This window comes from Hyperolius riggenbachi, chromosome 1, assembly GCF_040937935.1.
Source record: "Hyperolius riggenbachi isolate aHypRig1 chromosome 1, aHypRig1.pri, whole genome shotgun sequence".
In the NCBI taxonomy this organism is placed as follows: Eukaryota; Metazoa; Chordata; class Amphibia; order Anura; family Hyperoliidae; genus Hyperolius; species Hyperolius riggenbachi.
In genome coordinates this window covers 531948622-531960661 of record NC_090646.1, presented here as the reverse complement: position 1 = coordinate 531960661, position 12040 = coordinate 531948622, and positions in this window count along the sequence as shown.

Below are 12040 nucleotides of genomic sequence, written 5' to 3'. Positions count from 1 at the left end.
ATACAGAGTGGTTCGGTTTTTCTTGGATGTGCAAGTTCACTCCACCACTTAGTCACTTTGTCTTTACAGAGACCTGCTCTTTTACATTCATGACTCATTGCAGAAAACGGCTGTTATGTTGGTTCCAGAAGAGGAGCGCTTTCAGGAAGTCTACTCTCCTCTCTTCATTGTAAAGAAGTCAGGTGATCTGCGTTCAGTACTGGATCTGAAATTCCTAAATCTTCATCTTTCTGAAAACATTCAAGATGGAGTTACAACAAATGACTTGGCAGATACATTCATTATTTCAAACTTCTTTCCACCATGCAGTTGGTAACCTTCTTCTCCAGTAACCATCCTCCATCTCGACATTATCACAGCCATGACAACCTTTTTTGGTACTAGGCTGTCTGGTGGCTCAGTTGAGAAAGCAAAGTTAGGACTTTATCACTATTTAGACAATCTTTTGTTGCTAGCCTCAGATCCCAAGGCTCTACTGTGTTAGCAACAGATTCTTCTTCAAAGTCTGTCTTTGGCTGGTTAACAAACAAGGAGGAAAGCCACTCACTCCTTCTGAGGACCTAATCTTTCCGTGAGCAAGATTACAATCTATATCCAATGCAGTAACCAGATGAGAAAATTGCTGCCAAAAGTTTGCGAGTGCTGATTATCATACTATATTCATTAATCAAGGTGTTGTATACACCTCCTGGGCACTTCGTCATCTACAATCCAGATGGTCAAATGGGTTCACTGGCACATCTGCCCATTCCAACTAGGGTTTCTCCATCAATGAAACCACCAGAGTTGCTCTCAGACCATCCTTCTCACTCCCACGATGAGACTGTCTGCGGTGGTGGCTAAACACAAGCTCAACAACTATTAACCAATCGTTCACCCATAACTCGTAAACATGCAAGCATGGTTTGACATGTTTACAGGTCGTATTAGCTTAGGTAAAATAGTCAAAACAAAGCTGATTGATCACTGCAAATATACTCAAACACAGGGTGGCTTATATGGTGCTTCAGACCTTCAGCCATCACTGGGATGAGACGTCAGTCTTTGATATCAGGTAGCAGAGGGACACAAGGAGTCTGTTCCTCATGTTAGAGGTCAGCAATATTATCTCCAGTGCAGAGAGCAATCTCTGCAGCATCATGGAAGTTTATCTCATAGGGCCTCAGAACTCTGCGGCAGATTTTCTCAATCAAGGGGACTGAGGCAATAGCTTGTGGCCACTCAATAAAATATATCCAGAGTGATGTGACCATTGGGTAGGTGGACCTGATGGCAACCTACATCAACTAAATGCCAGCTCGAGGAGATTCGCCCCCACATTCAAGGGATCAGGGTGCTCTGGCAACACCTGAAATTTCTGAATGGTCTCTGTTCTTTTCCTCCAACTCCACTTATCTTCAAAATTCTGAGACTCCTCCTAGAACAAGTGGTACTCCTGGAGGTGGGTCCATTTTGGCCATGCCAGCCATGAGTCCCTCTAATTTGGAGCCTGAAGTTGGAACCTCCTATTCCTCTTCCAGTCAGACCAAACCCCCTGTCCCAGGACTCAATTTATCATCTGTCTCCTCAATCCCTTGATTTAATGGCTTAAGGATTGTGGGAGGAAGCTTAGAGACCTGGTAAACTCAGAATCATTGATAAACACACTGCTAAAAGCAGGGAAAACTACCACAAACTGGGAAAATATTTTTTCTCAATTGCTCTGGTAAATAATTTAGACCCAATGGGTCCACCAGCACAACATATTCTTAGCTTCCTCCAGATTGGCCTATAAAAACAATTGGCTTGCACTCTCAAAGTGCAGATTTCTGCCATCTCTGCTTTGACGGATCACTGCTGGGTCTCTCACCCTCTAATAGTTCAATTTATGAAGGCTGCCACCAAGAACGAGCATCCTAATTGCAACCTTTTTCCAAAGTGGGAACTGCGCAGGTTCTCAGTTACCTAGCAAAACCTCTTTTTGACCCAGTGGAAGACTGCAGGAGATGAGACTTAAAGGAAAGGTTCAGGGAGGGTGGGTAAAAAATAAAAATCAATTTCCACTTACCTAGGGCTTCCTCCAGCCCGTGGCAGGCAGGAGGTGCCCTCGCCGCCGCTCCGCAGGCTCCCGGTGGTCTTCGGTGGCCGACCCGACCTGGCCAGGCCGGCTGCCAGGTCGGGCTCTTCTGCGCTCCAAGGCCCGGAACTTCTGCGTCCCACGCCGGCGCGCTGACGTCATCGGACGTCCTCCGGGCTCTACTGCGCATGCGCAGTAGTTCTGCGCCTGCGCAGTAGAGCCCGGAGGACGTCCGATGATGTCAGAGCGCCGGCGTGGGACGCAGAAGTTCCGGGCCTTGGAGCGCAGAAGAGCCCGACCTGGCAGCCGGCCTGGCCAGGTCGGGTCGGCCACCGGAGACCACCGGGAGCCTGCGGAGCGGCGGCGAGGGCACCTCCTGCCTGCCACGGGCTGGAGGAAGCCCCAGGTAAATGGAAATTGATTTTTATTTTTTACCCACCCTCCCTGAACCTTCCCTTTAACAACCTTAATAACTATGCCTCTAGTCGCTATCTCTTAGGACAGAAGAGTTTCCGAGCTCCAGGATCTAGGGGCTCATTCTTGACATCCTACTCAGTAGTTTTGAGACCACTACAGCACTTCACTTCCGGGCTTCCCTTTAATCAGGATCGGGCAGTGCCATCTTTTATGGATACAAATTCCTCTGATCTGCATGTTCTAGATGTTGCAAGAACACTTAGAGCCTATGTGAATGTAACAATGGAGCTTCAGGAAATCAGAACAGCTCTTCATAATTCCTTTAGGTCTGAGAAAGAGCCAGCTAACATCAAACTCAAAAGATCTCTTCATGGCTCAAATGAATCAAGAAAGCCTTTTATTAAGGCTAGCCTATTATCAGGGTTTGTGACCTTCTCCCTCTGGGTGGCATCACAGTGCACTCCTCTCAGCTGTCCCCTGTGCCACCTTCGCTATCCGGGCAAAGATTCACCAGGCTGCCAATGGTCCTCTGTCCATACTTTCATTGCCCATTTCAGAGTCAATCCAGCAGCCTCCGCTTCAGTTTAATTTAGAAAGAAAGTTATTTCTGAATCTGTTAAAGCCTTAATTTCAATTATTTTTGGTCAGCAAGTCTTGTCCCACCCTTACTTTTTTCTGCTAGTTAAATCCCATATGTATGCTGCCATGGAGGCATATGGAAAACGGAAAATTGTATACTCACCTAACGGTAATTTTCCTTTCCATGTGCATCCATGGCAGCATAGGGATTTCCCTCCCTTTCCTTTTGTTGACTTTTTGCTGTTCTCCGGTTCGGCTAGTCAATGAGAATGCTGCTCGCTAGGGGTCACTTTCTTTTATAGCTAAGGTCCTGTTAATTGGTAGGGGTGGGGCTTAACCCATATGTATGCTGCCATGGATGCACATGGAAAGGAAAATTACCGTTAGGTGAGTATACAATTTTCCGTTATATATATATATAATATATATATATATATATATATATATATCTATCAAAATTGTGTATGTGTATGCACCCAAAGAGCAATTACTTCTGTTAGAACCTTTATTTGTTAATGATGAGCTACTGCTGAATGAAGGTGCTTGGCAGATCTTTCCGTGCAAAAACATGTAGGCTTGAGAACAGTGGCGTAGCTAAGGAGCTGTGGGCCCCGATGCAAGTTTTGCAATGGGGCCCCTCAAGCGCTCATAATTGATACAGCGCGTTATGACAGAGAGTTATGATAACTGTATCATAACTCTCATGTGACCAAATAACAATAATGACACAGAAAATGAGGGCCGGTTCACAATGGGCGCTTGCCCGCGCTGCCTGGTGATCGCATTCGGATCCACAATCACGATTTGAGGGCAAAATCTTGCCATTTCAGCACAATTTGCATTTGTGATTCTCATCAATAGAACGATAACAGCGCAATTGCCCCAAAGACGCTGATTAAAATCACAAACGCCGCAGTGTGAATGTATCCATAGGGATACATTAGTAGCAGCGCTTTCTGATCGCCGGCGTTCAGCAAAGTGCTAAAAAAAGTGCTCAGTGTGAACCAGCCCAAACTAGGGAAGCAATTTGGCATAAGAATGGCACCACATGTTAAGTATATTTATCAACTCATAAACTTTATTCCATCACATGATTACAAAACACTGCATAAAACGGTACTTATCCGTTAGCCGGGCGCATCCTCTAGGTGGCGACAAAACTCCACCAGAGTTGCATCTTTCCCTACTATCCATGTCGGCCTGGAGGGGGAATAGTAATTAGCGCCACCTGCCGGATGCGCCCGGCTAACGGATAAGTACCCATAAAACCTTTAACAACCAGATAATAAAGCAATATTTGGTGCTAATAACACACAGGGCAGGATTTTCATATCGAGACCCTATAGGCCCAGAAGACCTGACACAGACTCCGCCCCCCACAACTGCCACTCTCCAGGCTACATGTGCTTATCATGCTGATTAACACATAAACACAAATTGCTGAAACCAATCAACTTCAGGAGATAATCCTAACCTGCAGAAGCCATTACAGAGGTCTCATATGACACGTGCAGCCATAGTGCAGTGTTGCCCACCTTTCAAATTATTTTTTACTGACAAACTTCTCAGAATTTACTGGCTCATATTTTTTTTTTTTTTTACTGACACCCATTCCTGCAGCATGGAAAGTGTTCAGCGCTGAAAAAAATGGGCATAGCCATGGGCATAGTTGTGGGTAAAACCAAGTATACATAATCTAAAACTAGATTCCCACGATGCAATTTTCTGACAGATTTACTGTCAGATCGATTTTCTGCTCACGTATATGGAAATTTGATTGAAAAGCAGATTGGGCATGTTGGAAATAATCGATCGGACTGTAAATCTGTCAGAAAATTGCAGTGTGTACCTAGCATTAGCAGTGGGGTAAGCAGGCCTGCCTAGCAAAATGTAGGATGAAGCTGCCTCTACTTTAAAGGGGAACTGAAGAAAGAGGTATATGAAGGCTGCCATGTTTATTTCCTTTTAAGCAATACCAGTTGCCTGGCAGCCTTGCTAATCCTCTGCCTCTAATACTATTAGCCATAGCCCCTGAACAAGCATGCAGCAGGTTAGGTGTTTCAGACTTTAAAGTCAGAGCTGACAAGACTAGCTGCATGCTTGTTTCTGGTGTTATTCAGGTACTACTGCAGAGAAATAGACCAGCAGGGCTGCCAGGCAACTGGTATTGATTAACAGGAAATAAATATGGCAGCCTCCGTATACCTCTTACTTCAGTTCCCCTTTAATACAACAAATAATGCCCACACTATATTCCCTGGTCTCCCAGTCCCCCCACCCATGCCCAGTGTCACCACGCAGGTCCTGGTCAGGCTGTGACTGTTTGCACAGTGGCACTACTTGCCTGGCTTCTCCACCCCAACTGCTGCTTGCCTGTGCCGGGGGCAAGGTTGGGGCTGGCTGCTGGGCTGCTCTGGGCCCAAAATGGCTCCAGCACTCCATAGAGCAGGTTGCAGGCAGTGTTAAATAAAAGGTGGGTGGGACAACACCTATATGATGCTCTTGCAGGCAGGAAAGGGAGTGTAAAGTGGAGGATGACAGTGGTGTGGGACTACAGTAAGGGCTCGGTCAGACTATGCGCGCTGCCGTGCGCATTTTGGCAGCACGCATAGTGTTTGACACGCAAGAACGGTAGAAGGGCTTAGACAGCCCTTCTACAGTTCCCATTGCATTGCGCAGCAGCTCAATGTGCTATCGCGCTGCTGCTGTTTTTTCGAGAATCGCAGTGCAGATCCCTTTCACTGTGGTGAATGGGATCTGCAGCGCACAGGAGCGCAGATGGGGTGCAATCGCGCAGTGACAACACACAGTGCCCAGCGACACACATACTGAGCTCCCATAGAAAAGTGACATAGCAGGCTTCCACTAACCTGGGCATGAACTGGGCGTAGCAACAGCTGCACTGAGAAACCACTTTACAGAAGACTGAAAATCAACTTTGGCAAGAAAAGCTGTGGTGTGGTTTGCCCCCTTTCATTGCTCCCCAGGCATGGTGATGCTGAGCCCAGGATCACCTTAATGAACAGAAGCATTCTCCAGCATAAAAAAAACAGAAGTTAATTTCTATTCATGTCAAACATATTTTGATCATCACTGTGTCACTGGCTGCAGTAGTGTCTGTGCTGCCTCACTAACCCATGTGACATGCTTATTCCCCTTGTACACCCCAAAGTTTCAGTGTAGGGAGGGGACCCCCGATTTCCCCATGTGCAAAATATCAGCCCCCCAGCCCTGCTGGTTCACAAGATAAGTCCTTATACTCTTATCTCCGGAACCAGCAGGGCTCGTGGGCTGTAATTTGGCACAGATGTATACCGGGCTGTCCTCTCCTTACCCTCAAAATTTGGGATGTGTGGGGGGGAATACCTGCAGAGATATCGCCCCCCAGCATAACAGAGTAGGGAAATCCACAGATATCAGGCTGCCTGCTCGGTACTCCCCGGCTCCTCATTCGCTGCAGTACTAGACGGAGGGGCGGGAGATACGGAGGAAGGACAAAGGCTGGGCTGCAGTAGGCTGGCTCCTGATTCCTGTGTCTCTGACTCTCTGTAAAGACTCCCTCTAGCGGCCCCGCCTCCCCCAGGAAGAGCCGAGCTCCACAAAACCAAATGTGTTTCCGAGAGAGAGAGAGACACACGGAAAGACGGAGAGAGAGACGCTCGAGCAGGCAAAACACAGCAGGCGGTGGAAGGGGGGGGGGGGGGGCACACGGAGCTAATTATGTAATCAAGGGATATATACACATATTTATCATGAAAAAGAAACATTCAGGTATCCAAGGCACAGCTGGAAGTGACCAGAGCATGCGACCTGGCATAATGACATACCAGAGCATGCGACCTGGCATGTGCGGCAGGTGGCACATGCCAGGTCGCATGCTCTGGTATTTCATAATGCCAGGTCGCATGCTCCGGCAGTTAGGTCGCATGTTCTGGCAGTTAATCTCTGCACTAACATGGCCAGGGCAGATTTAACCACTTGACCACCAGAGAAATTTTCACCTTTCAGCGCTCCTTCTATTCATTCGTCTAACTTTATCATTACTTATCACAATGAACTGCTCTATATCTTGTTTTTTTCCGCCACCAATTAGGCTTTCTTTGGGTGGCACATTTTGCTAAGAGCAACTTTACTGTAAATGCATTTTTACAAGAAGAATAAGAAAAAAACTGAGAAAAATCATTATTTCTCAGTTTTCGGCCGTTATAGTTTTAAAATAATACATGCCTCCATAATTAAAACCCACATATTGTATTTGCCCATTTGTCCCAGTTATTACACCGTTTAAATTATGTCCCTATCAGTTTTGCGTCCATCCCTAATTAAAAGCCCATAGTTTATAAAGTAACAGTGTTATACCCTCTTGACATAAATATTTAAAGAGTTCAGTCCCTAAGGTTACTATTTTTTATTGTAATTTTTTTTTATTACAAAAAAAAAATTAAATTGGGGCGTGTGGGAGGTAATGAGTAAATTTATAATGTAAAACTAGGTATGTATTTATGAAAAATGTTTTTGTATGTAGTTTTACTATTTGGCCACAGTAATTTTTCGTTCATGCGACCTGTAAGCGTCCAGAAGTACGGAAAATCACAATGATCGCGCTGCTTCTCATCAAAGCAGCCGATCATTGCTGGGGGGCTGAGATCAACGAACAGGAACGTTTTTTCCCGTTCATTGATCTCCGGGCGAGCGGGCGGCGACGTGCACGAACACGGACAACGGCGGTACCACCAGGGGCGGTACGTGTTTCTACGCCCCTGGTGGGTGTGGTTAATTATTATTTAGGCAAGAAATATGGTTATTATGTTGTGCAGAATAAAGCCAATATATGATTTTTTAGCTTATTGTTATTCCGCCCTGTTTTTCTATTCGCTTTTCCGCCTACAGTTTTCGGATAAAGCTACGTACACACATTATATAAAAATTGGTCGTAAGCCTAATAAAACAACCGATTAACAAGGTTTTGACCGATTTACGGGCAGCAACCAACAGCGACTGACCATCAACGGTCCAATTAAATGACCGATATCGGGAGTCGGCCATGATCGAACCTGTTGGAATCGTTTGACCAATGGTCTGTTATCGTTGTATGTGTGTACAAATAATTAACTGACGTACAACGATCATTTTTATTAAAGCACATGCGTGAAAGTATTGCCTGCGTAGTAGTGTGACCAAAGAACACAGGCGCGGGATTTTTCGCACATTTCTACTAAGAACGGTCGTTCCTTAATGTTGTATTTCAAAAGGGTTTATTATTAATCTTTTAGAATACCTCTCACGCTATTGCGCGGTCTTCCCTCTCTGCCCACCGGCCAAGCAGGAAGTGACGCGTGCTTGCCGTCACTTCCTCCTTTAGGTTTGCGGAAGTGCAAGGAAGCATATTGTTAAAATACGCTTCCGCGCATGCGCGCCGCAACGCCATGTTGCTGAATTTTTACAAATCCAAGTGTCGCCATAGACTAACATGACTTCCGGGCCGCATCGCTAACGTGGTTTTTGACCTGCGTCAGGGATGTGGAGAATTCGTCACTTCCGTTGCGTTGCGCCGCAACGTCGCAGTATGAAAGTCTCCATAGACTTTTATTGCATGGCGGTGGGGTGCGGTAAGATTCGGTGTGAAATGACCCTGAGGATGATAAAGCAGCCCATGTATTGGCCTTTATTATTTCTACCCGCACATTTATTACGTTTCTTCATTCGTCTTGGGGCATTTTTCAACATCACTTCCTGACAGTCGGTTGTAGCTGAAGACGTTTGTACGCAGAGCGATCGTTTAACCAATTAGCTCATTTGTGTAATTTATCACATTTTCATCTTACTTGTGTCATTCATATGTGTATAACGGTGGATTGAAGTTGGTCTTTCATGGTCACATAGTGTCGTTGAACGACCGTTGGTCTGACTATATTTCAACCAATTTTAGTAGGATGTGTGTATGTAGCTTAAAGAGAACCTGAGGTGGGTTCTAAGAATCCTAATAGCACACAGAGGCTGGGTCTGCATATAATGCCCAGCCTCTGTTGCTATACAATGCCCCCCTAGGCCCCCCTTGCGCTCTGCTGTGCCCCCATAAATCAAAGCCGTGCAATATAATGCCCAGCCTCTGTTGCTATGCAGCGTACCCCTCAGGCCCCCTCCCCCCCCCTGCGCTCTGCTGTCCCCATAAATCATACGCCGTGCTAGCGACATCGCTAGCCGGCTGGTTACATCTGGATGTGTCAGTCTCATCTCTCCCCCGCCTCCTCTATGTCACCGCTCCCCGCCTGCGTCCCTTCCCTCCCCGCTGATTGGAGGGAAGGGAAATTTCACGTACATTTTTGCTTTTTCGCTTATACGTAATTACAATTTGTAAATTAATTTGATTTAATCCTAATGTCGCCTAAAATTTTGCGTAATTTTTGCGTAATTTCGTGCTGACTTTGGCAGTGAATAGAAAAGCCCCAATACATGGTAGGGACACCAACAATTGCTACATATGTTCAGGAGAATAGAGGGTACAAGTCAAAAAAAGAATTTCCCACCTTGTAGTTTTTGAGAAAATCGATTTTAAAAATGCAAAGCAAAAATGGTTTTTAAACTAAAAAATGACAGAACATTCTTCTTTGCATATTTAAAATCGATTTTCTCAAAAAATACAATGTTTTTTTTGAAAAATTGTACCCAATATCCTCTTTAAAGGAGTTATCAGGCATTTACTAGTAAAATAAGGGCTACTTACCCGGGGCTTCGTCCAGCCCCAAGCTCCCAGCATGTCCCTCGCCGCAGCTCTCCCCACAGCCGTTCGCCGCCTCTGCCTCCCGGTCCGTGGTGATGAGGTCAGGCCGACCTGGAGGTCAGCGGCGCTGTCAATTACGCAGGCTGCGCAGGCGCAGCAGTTCTACCGGGAGGCAAACACGCGCAAACGTCTGTGGGGAGAGCTGCGGCGAGGGACATGCTGGGAGCTTGGGGCTGGACGAAGCCCCGGGTAAGTAGCACTTATTTTACTAGGAAATGCCTGATAACTCCTTTAACAAATGTAGCAATTTTTGTAGCAATAGCATGTATGGGGGTTTTGCTATTAACCGCAAAAGTCATGAAATTGCGCGAAAATTATGCGAAAAATTACGTGAAATTTTGAAATATTACTATTACATATGAAATTGATTACTATTTTCCCTGAAATTTCGCATTACGATTACGATGCATTAATGCAAATTTCTATGCAAAATTTCGCCTTTGTGAAATTACGGCTCACCACTGGTCAGTACACACACAGAAGAGAGTGCAGACAGTACACACACAGGAGAGGGGGCAGGCAGTACACACACACATGGCAGTACAACACACGCGCACACACATAGGAGAGAGGGCAGTCAGTACACACATAGGAGAGAGGGCAGTCAGTACACAAACAGGAGAGATGGCAAGCAGTACACTCTCAAGCTGTACACACATGGCAGTACAACACACGCATACACAGGAGAGAGGGCAGGCAGTACCTTACAAGCATTACACACACAGCAGTACAACACACGCACACACACAGGAGAGAGGGCAGGCAGTACAACACACACACAGGAGGGCAGGCAGTATACTCACAAGCAGTATACACATGGCAGTACACACACACACACACACACACACACACACGAGAGGGCAGACAGTTCACACACACAAAAGAGAGAGGGCAGGCAGTACACACGGGAGAGAGGGCAGGCAGTACAACACACACACAGGAGAGAGGGCAGGCAGTACACACACAGGAGAGAAGGCAGGCAGTACACTCACAAGCAGTACACACATGGCAGTACAACACACGCACAGACAGACAGGAGTCTCAGGAGAGAGGGCAATACACACACCAACTCGTTTGCTGCTGTGGGGCTGCTGCTCATGTACCGGGCTGTGGCTGTCGGTGGGGTCACCCTGAGTTTGCTCAGACAGGGGCACTGTCTTCCGCAGAGGATTTGGGTGGGGAAAGCTGCAGGAGGGGCTACTGTCCGGGCCGGGAGTGTTGCAGGCTGGAGAGGTAGGTGGATAGCAGTACGGACTCTTTCAGGCCCAGGGAGGGCACACACTACATGGCGGGCCCAGGCTTCCGGAAAAAAATGGAAATCAGACACTGAATCTACTTCACCGTTAATAGCTTTATTCAAAAATAGAAAAACACGGTATACACACTAACACGTCCAGGCTTCCAGCAGCACATTGCAACCGCATTCATGTGGGACAGCTCGATCCCTCAAAGGAGCTATGTGAGAAATTTGACTGCTACTTTGCTGACAAAGTATCTTCTATTCGGTCTCTCATTCAGTCCACAGCACCCAAGACTCATGCAACTAATGGAAATAGCTGCAAAAACAACCTAACACCCTGGACTGATTTCAAAAGTATTAGTGAGGAAGAGATCTCAGACACCCTCTGTCGTCTCCACCAGACAACCTGCGACCTGGACCCTGGACCAACTAAACATATGCTGAAATGCCCTGACCTGCTTGGTCCAGCATTTCACAAAATAGTAAATTGCTCTCTGCAAGCAGGGAGGTTTCCTACCTCTCTAAAAGAAGGAATCATCAAGCCCCTTCTCAAAAAACCTTCCATGGATCCAGATGCTATGAGCAGCTACAGACCTGTCTCCAACCTCCCCTTCTTAGGTAAAGTTATTGAAAAGGCTGTCTATCTGCAACTTGAAACCAGGCTGTCAGTAAACAACATCTTGGACCCTCTACAATCTGGCTTTAAGAAACACCACAGCTGTGAAACAGCCCTCATCCAAGTCTGCAACGATCTGCTCATGGCAAGGGACAGAGGGGAATGCTCCATCCTAATCCTGTTGGATCTCTCAGCTGCTTTTGATACAGTTGACCATGAAATCCTGCTTAACAGACTGCAGGAGTACTGTGGCATCAGTGGATCAGTCCTCCAGTGGTTCAGATCATTCCTGACTGACAGAACACAGAGAGTATCCCTAGGACCTATAATGTCCAAACCTGCACCTCTACA